Source organism: Aethalodelphis obliquidens, unplaced genomic scaffold (assembly GCF_003676395.1).
Source record: "Aethalodelphis obliquidens isolate GAN/ISIS:26980383/991018 unplaced genomic scaffold, ASM367639v1 scaffold13, whole genome shotgun sequence".
Taxonomy (NCBI): Eukaryota; Metazoa; Chordata; class Mammalia; order Artiodactyla; family Delphinidae; genus Aethalodelphis; species Aethalodelphis obliquidens.
In genome coordinates, this window is record NW_020837957.1 from 25853016 (window position 1) to 25862873 (window position 9858).

The 9858-nt window shown below is 40.1% G+C and overlaps 1 pseudogene; it reads right to left on the reverse strand.

Moving 5' to 3' along the window:
• Window positions 1–7601: 7601 nt before the first annotated feature.
• Window positions 7602–9826, reverse strand: LOC113624276 (THO complex subunit 5 homolog pseudogene; annotated as a pseudogene).
• Between the last annotated feature and the right edge of the window lie 32 nt (window positions 9827–9858).

Here is a 9858-nt window from a genome sequence, read left to right on the forward strand (position 1 = left end):
TTTTTTTTTTTTTTTTTTTTTGGCTATACGTGGGCCTCTCACTGTTGTGACCTCTCCCATTGTGGAGCACAGGCTCTGGATGCACAGGCTCAGTGGCCATGGCTCACGGGCCCAGCCTCTCCGTGGCATGTGGGATCTTCCCGGACCGGGGCACAAACCTCTGTCCCCTGCATCGGCAGGCGGACTCTCAACCACTGTGCCACCGGGGAAGCCCCTGTTGGAAGATTTTAAATCACAGTTTAAATTTCATTACTTGTGATTGGTCTGTTCATATTTTCTATTTCTTCCTGGTTCAGGAAGAATTTGTCCATTTCTTCCAGGTTGTGCATTTTATTGGCATAGAGTTGCTTGTAGTTATCTCTTATGATGCTTTGTATTTCTGTGGTGTCCTGTTGTAACTTCTCGTTTTTCATTTCTAATTTTATTGATTCGAGCCCTTTCCCTCTTTTTCTTGATGAGTCTGGCTAATGGTTTATCAATTTTGTTTATCTTCTCAAAAAACCATCTTTTAGTTTTATTGATCTTTGCTATTGTTTTCTTTGTTTCTATTTCATTTATTTCTGCTCTGATCTTTATGGTTTCTTTCCTCTGCTAACTTTGGATTTTGTTTGTTTTTCTTTCTCTAGTTCCTTTAGGTGTAAGGTTAGATTGTTTATTTGAGATTTTTCTTGTTTCTTGAGGTAGGATTGTATTGCTATAAACTTCCCTCTTAGAACTGCTTTTGCTGAATCCCATATGTTTTGGATCGTCATGTTTTCATTGTCATTTGTCTCTAGGTTTTTTTTTTATTTATTTCCTCTTTGATTTATTTAGTGATCTCCTGGTTATTGAGTTATGTATTGTTTAGCCTCCATGTGTTTGTGATTTTTACATTTTTTCCTCCTGTAATTTATTTCTAATCTCATAGCATTGTGATCAGAAAAGATGCTTGATATGATTTCAATTTTCTTAAATTTACTAAGGCTTGTTTTGTGACCCAAGGTGTGATCTATCCTGGAGAATGTTCCGTGTGCACTTGAGAAGAAAGTGTAATCTGCTGTTTTTGGGTGGAATGTCCTATAAATATCAATTAAATATATCTGGTCTATTGTATCATTTAAAGCTTGTGTTTCCTTACTAATTTTCTGTCTGGATGATCTGTCCATTGGTGTAAGTGAGGTCTTAAAGTCTCCCACTATTACTATGTTACTGTCGATTTCTTCTTTTATAGCTGTTAGCATTTGCCTTATGTATTGAGGTGCTCCTATGTTGGGTGCATATATATTTATAATTGTTATTATCTTCTTCTTGGATTGATCCCTTAATCACTATGTAGTGTCCTTGTAACATTCTTTATTTTAAAGTCTATTTTATCTGATATGAGTATTGCTACTCCAACTTTCTTTTGATTTCCATTTGAATGGAATATCTTTTTTCTCCCCTCACTTTCGGTCTGTATGTGTCCCTAGGTCTGAAGTGAATCTCTTGTAGACAGCATATATATGGGTCATGTTTTTATACCCCTTCAGTGAGCCTGTGTCTTTTGGTTGGAGCATTTAATCCATTTACATGCAAGGTGATTATCTTATTAGCATTTTTTAGCTTGTTTTGGGTTTGTTTTTGTAGGTCCTTTTCTTCTCTTGTGTTTCCCACTTAGAGAAGTTCCTTTAGCATTTGTTGTAGAGCTGGTTGGGTGGTTCTGAATTCTCTTAGCTTTTGCTTGTCTGTAAAGCTTTTGATTTCTCCTCGAATCTGAATGAGATCCTTGCCAGGTAGAGTTATCTTGGTTGTAGGTTCTTCCCTTTCATCACTTTAAATATATCATGCCACTCCCTTCTGGCTTGTAGAGTTTCTGCTGAGAAATCAGCTGTTAACCTTATGGGAGTTCCCTTGTATGTTATTTGTTGTTTTCCCTTGTTGCTTTTAATTATTTTTCTTTATCTTTAATTTTTGCCAGTTTGATTACTGTGTGTCTCAGCGTGTTTCCCCTTGGGTTTATCCTGTATGGTACTCTCTGCGCTTCCTGGACTTGGGTGGCTATTTCCTTTCCCATGTTAGGGAAGTTTTCGACTATAATCTCTTCAAATGTTTTCCTGGGTCCTTTCTCTCTCTCTCTTCTCCTCCTGAGACCCCTATAATGTGAATGTTGGTGCATTTAATATTGTCCCAGAAGTCTCTTAGGCTGTCTTCTTTTCTTTTTATTCTTTTTTCTTTATTCTGTTCCACTGCAATGAATCCCACCGTTCTGTCTTCCAGGTCACTTATCCATTCTTCTGCCTCAGTTATTCTGCTATTGATTCCTTCTAGTGTATTTTTCATTTCAGTTATTGTATTGTTCATCTCTGTTTGTTTGTTCTTTAATTCTTCTAGGTCTTTGTTAAACATTTCTTGCATCTTCTCGATCTTTGCCTCCATTCTTTTTCCAAGGTCCTGGATCATCTTCACTATCATTATTCTGAATTCTTTTTCCGGAAGGTTGCTTCTCTCCACTTCATTTAGTTGTTTTTCTGAGGTTTTATGTTGTTCCTTCATCTGGTGCATAGTCCTCTGCCTTTTCATTTTGTCTGCCTTTCTGTGAATGCAGTTTTCATTCCATAGACTGCAGGATTATAGTTCTTCTTGCTTCTTCTGTCTGTCCTCTGATGGATGAGGCTATCTAAGAAGCTTGTGCAAACTTCCTGATGAGAGGGACTGGTCAGTGCCATGGCTTTTGATGGTCAAATATGGCTTTGTTAATAGGTGCTCCAGTTCCATCCTCCAGATGTTTTCTAACAGTTGTCATGAGGGAAAATGTCTGAGTAGAGTTATAGAAGACGACTGTAGGACATGGAGTAAGACCGCTTTCTCATCACTTTGTGCTTTAAAAATTAAATAAACAGTCAAATGTACTATGAACATTTTTTTCTCCTCTTTAATTTCCTAAATCAAAAAACAACAAAGAAATTAAAGGGTGTGAAAAAAATTCCTTTTGCCTCATATCAATTGCCAAACTAAATATCATAAAATTATGACCTTTCTTCCCTTAGTAATTCATATTGGCAAGAACATAGATGAAAAGAAAACTTTGGGGAGACTGGTGTACTATGTAAATAGGAACATCCGCTACCTCTTGTGAAAGTGATGATTAATTCCTAGGGCTAGGGCACATATTTTGTTAAAACAACTAGGGCCAGATTGTGCCATCTGTATTCTCCTTCTCCCAGGCAGTTTTGGGGTAGGCAAGGGAGTAGAGGGGGAAGGATATATCTCCAGAGTTAGTAAGTTTTGTTCACTGATCCCAGCCAGGGCAGGTAGATTTCTGGAAAAAAAGCAGGGACAGACCCCTTCCCAGCTGTAATCCTCTTCTCCTCCCACTACATCCCGTCCTTCTCTCTGTGCCCCTGTTTAGAGTTCCGAAAAAGATGTGGTTGGAGGGGAGGAGATTGTAGAGAAGCACTTGGAAAATAGCTATTCAAGACTCAGGGTGAGGAGTGTGTCAGAAAGCTCCTTGGATTAGACTTACTCATTTTTTAGTCTTATTGCTTCTTTTTATTAGCTGAGTGACCTTGGATAAGTACATAAACTTCATTAGGCCTTCTTGTCCTCATCTGAAAAGTCAGGGGTTTGGGTTAGAGCTAGATGATCTCCAGTACCTTTCAAGACTTGACAACTATGAGTCTCTTCTGTAATTCTTTGCCTCATCTAAGACAATGCACGGCAGCATGTGCTTTTTGTAGGGGTCTGCTAAAAAAGATACAAGCACCTTTCTTTTAAAATAACTCATTTTCCTACAATCATGTGTTTCTTTAAAAAGAAATACAAGAGGATTGGATTGATCATAGTAACATGCTTCTAGAAATATCTTGTGGCAGGAAGACTACTTATTTCTCCTTAAGGACTGCATATTGGCCATACTCCACATGCTTTTCACTTCTTTGAACCAGAACTCAGCTAGTATGCTCTTAGTAAGGACTGATGAAACTGTATGAAAGGTAAAGTAAGTTCCTCTTTTAAGACAGGAGAGTAAGCCTATAGGAACCTACTTCCCCCCATGACTCCATTGAAATAAAAGTAAACAAGTATCCCCCAAAAAGTATGTGATTGGAATGGGTAGAAGCCCATGGACTGGAGATTTCAACTAATTTCTAAACGATAAAAAGTGAAAGGGGAGGATTAATGGTTGAATTGGCAGAAAATGCCACAGGCTAGAATACACAAGATAAAGTGACAGAATCTTGAGAAAAAACAAATTCAGAACAACAAAAGTCACAGACCACATATGAAGTAAACTACAACTAGGCATGAATATAAGCAGTTAATAGACTGTAAGAAAAAGCGATCCATTTGCCCTTGATGCTAGCAACAGCCACATTTGAGAGACCCGGGGTTTATAACATTGGGTCCATGGAAAATGTCATCCTAGCATATAACACTGAACAATGCTTATATTGATCATAATAAAATACATGCAGTATATTGGCTTGCTTCCATTGTTTATTATATTGTAATAAACTTTATTTTTTAGAACAGTTTTAGATTTATAGAAAAATTATAGAGACACTACAGAGTTCCCCTATTATTAACACCTTATAATATAAGTATCATCCATTTGTTACAATTAATGAACAAGTAATGATCTATTATCATTAACTAAAATCCATACTTTATGCAGATTTCTTTAGCTTTTATCTAATGTCTTCTTCTGTTCCAAGATCCCATCCAGGATGCCACGTTACATTTAGTCATCATGTCTCCTTAGGCTCCTCTTGGCTGTAATAGTTTGTCAGACTTTCCTTATTCTTGATAACCTTAATGAGTTTGAGGAGTACAAGTCAGGTATTTTATACAATGTCCCTTATTTGGGATTTGTGTAGTGTCTTTCTTATGATTAGACTGGTGTTACGGGTTTTGTAGCGAAGACCACAAAGGTCAAGTGCCGTTTTTGTCACATCAAATCAAGGGTACATACTATCAACATGACTTATCACTCTTTCTGACCTTGATAACCTGGTTGAGGTAATGTTTGCTAGGTTTCTCCAGTGTAAATTTTCCCCTTGCTCCCACCTTTTCATACTGTCCCCTTGGGAAGGAAGTATATAGGTTATTAACTTCTAAAGTCAACCTATAGATAAAGTAGGAAAGAATTTTTCATGATAGCAGTACTGAATGTAAATATTAACAATTTTGTTAGTGGTTAAATATTGCTAACAAAAAAAAAGGGAAAGGAAAAGTGGAGGAACGGGAAGGGGGATCAATACCTTCATTTTATAGAGGAAATCCATAGATACACTAATAAAAAATAGAAATTTGAGCCCTTGTTCAAAAATGTAAACGTTTAGGACTTCCCTGGTGGTGCAATGGTTAAGAATCCACCTGCCAATGCAGAGGACACGGGTTCGATCTCTGGTCCGGGAAGATCCCACATGCAGCAGAGCAACTAAGCCAATGTGCCACAACTACTGAGCCTGTGCTCTAGAGCCTGCAAGCCACAACTACTGAGCCCGCATGCCACAGCTACTGAAGCCCACGTGCCTAGAGCCCGTGCTCCGCAACAAGAGAAGCCACTGCAATGAGAAGCCCTCATGCTGCAATGAAGAGTAGCCCCTGCTCGCCGCAACTAGAGAAATCCCACGTGCAGCAATGAAGACCCAATGCAGCCTAAAATAAATAAATTTATTTAAAAAGAATGTAAACGTTTAGTTCCAATGGAGGAAATAAAACACTATTACTACTGTTAAACATTGGGAAGAGAAGAGTAGTATGAGATACATTCTGATTTTCATACTGTGAATTGACTGACACTGACTAAAGTTGGTAATCCAAGAAGAGAGATATAGAATGCACTGGAAGTAAAGGCTGAATGATCTCACTCCAGATAAAACCAGTTTTCCTCTGTAGAAGGGATTGGAGCTAACTAAGCAAGGAAAAGAGGAAAGGCTCTAGCTTTTCCCTGGAAGTTCTTTTATACTACTTGATTTATTACCATGTGCACAAATCATTTGCTTTAAAGCCAAAGATGATGTGTAGGGTGGTGTCAGGACTGATACTGGACCACCCAGTATGACCCCTTTTGACTTCAGTGATCCAAGCAAACCCATCTGCCTAAACATCATTCACACCAAACCATACTACTATGTGGTGTTTTGTTGAGGCAGGAACCTCACTTCTGAGAGAATAAAGGGGTAATCTTCTTAGGTCTTTGATTTGTAGGAAAGGCATTTAAAAAAGAGAACTCTGTTTGTAGAAATAAAGATAAGAAGATTTCAGCTGCAAAAGAGAACCTGGCTGAAAGATGCAGCAACTGTCTCTGGTTGAGAAGTATTGGCAGTCAGTGAAATCCATTGTGTGTTTCCTGTGTTTAGCATTATACATGTTTCAGTTTAAAAGCCTTTACTGTCATTAGCTAATTACCTCCCAAGGATGCAGGGTAGTTAGAGGGAATATTGGAACCAAGCCAGATTTTAGAGCTGAAAGATGTATATGTGTCTGTACCAGCCCTGATTCAGGGTGTAGCTGTTATACCATTTCACACACAGGGATCGATCTGCTAATGTGTGGTTACTCAGTCTATAAAGTTTTTCTTTCTAGAGTCAACATCTCCTTGAGAAATACAAGTTACTGAAACAGAAGGGAACTTATTCCAACAGCATCTCTTATGAGTGTCTTGAAAATCAACATTGGTGACAGTTTTAGATTCATCATTAAATCAGAATCTCCAAAGTGAGGCCTGGATACTGGAAGTTATTAAAAGTGCCCAGATGATTCTAGAGTAGAGACAGGCTTGAGGACCACTTACTTAAGTGGAAAATAGCTGCTCCTTTCCCTACCCCTAACAGTAACTATATCTACTATGAAAATGAAATATAACATTTGGCTAAGGAGAAATTTTTATAAACACTAATTATTAATAAATATTACAACTTGTTTTATATAAACTATATATTTTACGTTATAGAAGTGCTCAAGAAATTTGGAGACTATAGGAGAACAAATAGGTATGTCTCTGTGCATATAAAAAGTCATCACACAAAGAGTCACTGTTCATGTTTTGGGATTTTTCTTCCCATTTTATTTTCATACTTTGTCTTTTAAAAAAAATTATTGACATTGCTCTTGTCAGATTCCATACACAATTTCATATCCTGCTTTTCAAATATACCATTACAATAAGCTTTTTCATCCTTTGATTCAGCCTTTAAAAGTGATCTCTAAAAATGAAACCTAGTGAAATGAGGCAAACAGGGAAATTTATATCCACAATTAAACCAGAATAGAAATTCAGGTACCTGTAGAGCACCAGCCCACAGGAATATTCTCTACCCTGTTTCTATTTGGAACACTCAGACCAGCAGTATCTAGAACATGTGCTCAATTTCTGCAGCCGAATTTTGACTATATTTGGTATGTGGTGCCCTCTACTGGCTTTCCCAGGATTGTGCCTTTTTTCTGTTTGTAAACTATGCGTTTTAGTAAGGACTCTAAAGAAGGGAGTTACATTGTATGTGTGCAAGTTTGAATTTTGCATGTCTGTATTTTTATTAATATGTGTAGCCTTAATGTAGAATTGAATCTATCTTAATATTGGATCTGACTGTGGGTCTGTTTCCTTTTTATTTATTCCACAAACATTTTAGAGTCTACCATGGGCCAGGGGTATTGTGCTAGGGGGCTGGAGACATAAAGATGAAATCTCCACCTTCAAGTGGCTCATTATCTATCCCAGGCAGGATAACCTACTTAACATGCCTTGGATATTCCAGCAGAAGAACCTGACTCCGTATAGATCCTTGTCCTCCTCTATCTAGGAAAATCATCCTCTTCAATGAAGCATGCAGCTTTGGGACAGACACATGTGGCAGAGCCAGGAAGAAAGAGGACACCTTTCCAGAAGGGCAGATCCACCAAATCAATTCTGGCCATCAGTGGGGTTGACAGATGTCACAGACAGCTTGCTCTCAATTTACTTAGGAAATTAAAATTTATGATGGACTATAACATATTAATAGATAAAATGAGTGGCAATAATTCAGAGGTTTAATTGAGCCCCTATAAGGGAATAAGCCTCATTTTCTAGAAATGTAAACTTTATATAATATGTGCCTAAGGAAGGGAGGTAATTATTACTTTTTTTTTATATGTATAACTGATTCATTTTGTTATAAAGCAGAAACTAACACACCATTGTAAAGCAACTATACTCCAATAAAGATGTAAAAAAAAAAAAAAGAGCCACATGTGCGCCAGAGCAGAAAGCAGAGGCACAGCAGTTGGGTCTGGGGGGAAACAACGGGCCGAGTGGGAGGTCAGTGATGGCTGAAGAATCCTTGAGGATGGTTATATTTAAACGGCTTCATCCTGCTGGGGCCCCTGAAAAGCTGCAGACACATTTTCTCCTGGGGAAATTCCTTGGGCCCCTCCACGCTGTCATCGTGGCTCTCCGTCTCCAGGTACACGTCCAGCAGCACACACAGACGCTGCAGCTGGTTCGTCAAGAGCTGGTGGCCGGGCTGGGGGCCGCACAGCTCCTTGTAGCACACATTGACCTCACTCTCCATGGCCCGAATATTGTCGTCGTTGTTGTTGGTTTTCTCCCCTTTCCAGTTCAGACAGAGCTGGAAAATGGGTGGGATGGAGGAGTAGCCGGGGTTCAGCACCACGGCAGCCTGGAGCTTAGCTGTGCCCCTTTCCACAAGTGCCATATAGTAGAGATTGGTGTCCCCAGCCAGTCCCGCCTCCATGTTGTCTTTGGTAAAATGCAGCTCCGTATAATCCTCATGGGCCATCGTCACCCACTTCACCAGGCGAGAGACAACCTTTGCAGGGAAGAGGTACTGGCAGTCACTGGTAACTGGCACAATGCCGTGTTCCAGGGAGGCAAACCACGTGTGGAGGGCCAGGCGGGACTGCACCCTGGTCTTCAGCGGTTTCATGGTCTCCATGTGGCTGGTGCTCAGAGAGTGGTCAGCGATCACAGTGTGCTGGGGCTGCTCTTCGGGGAAGTGGAGGCCACCCAGCTTCTGCACCCACAAATAGGGATGCCCTAAGTCAAGTATGTAGTCCCTCAAAGTCAGGATGCCAACTTTATCAAACTGATACTGATTGGCTGGATTTGGAGTTTTCTTTCCATGATCCCCAGGATACAAACAGCTCAGGACTGAGTCAGGAGACAGCAAGTCACCTGCACTGATGGGGGTGATCAGTTCTGTGGCGGTTGTCACTTTGGCTTTTACCGTCATGATGTTGAGGTTCATGAGGTAGTAGAGAGGTGCAGTTCACTGTCATCTTTGCACCTCAGGTCCAGCATGACGGACAGCGGGTGCCTCTTCAGCATCTCCTTGCGCTTGTCTTGCCCATACACAGTGGCCTGGACATAGAAGGGAGGAGGTAGGTGTCAGGCTGTCTCATACTGCTTGTGAGCTTGGTCGAAGGGCATAAACAGATACTCCTGCACCGGTAGGGAAGCCTGCATGATGCTGTTGAGACGAGGCTGGAGGCTACTCAGGTACTCCTTCTTTACTTCAGTCTCCTTAAGGATCTTCTCCTTGTTGGACAGGCACTCTCGGTACTTCTCCACCAGCCTTTTCCGCTGCTCCAGCTCCCAGTCCAGACGTGCGAGGGTTTGCTGGTGAGGGTCTCCGATGGTGACTTCTGCCTTGCTGATATCTGGAGGAGCCTCCTCTAAGCTGACCAGATCGATTTCTTCGTGATTTGACTTAAACTCCAGACATTTGGTGATCTCCTTCTGCAGGTGCATCACCTCATACAACAGGTTCTGGAGCTGCAGGTGATAGGCGTCCACTTTCTGCTCGGCCTCATGAGTCTGATCTCTTTCTTTCTTCAACCTGATGTGGGCTAATCGGTTAAGCTTTTTTTTTTTTTTTTTTTTTTTTTTTTTTTTTT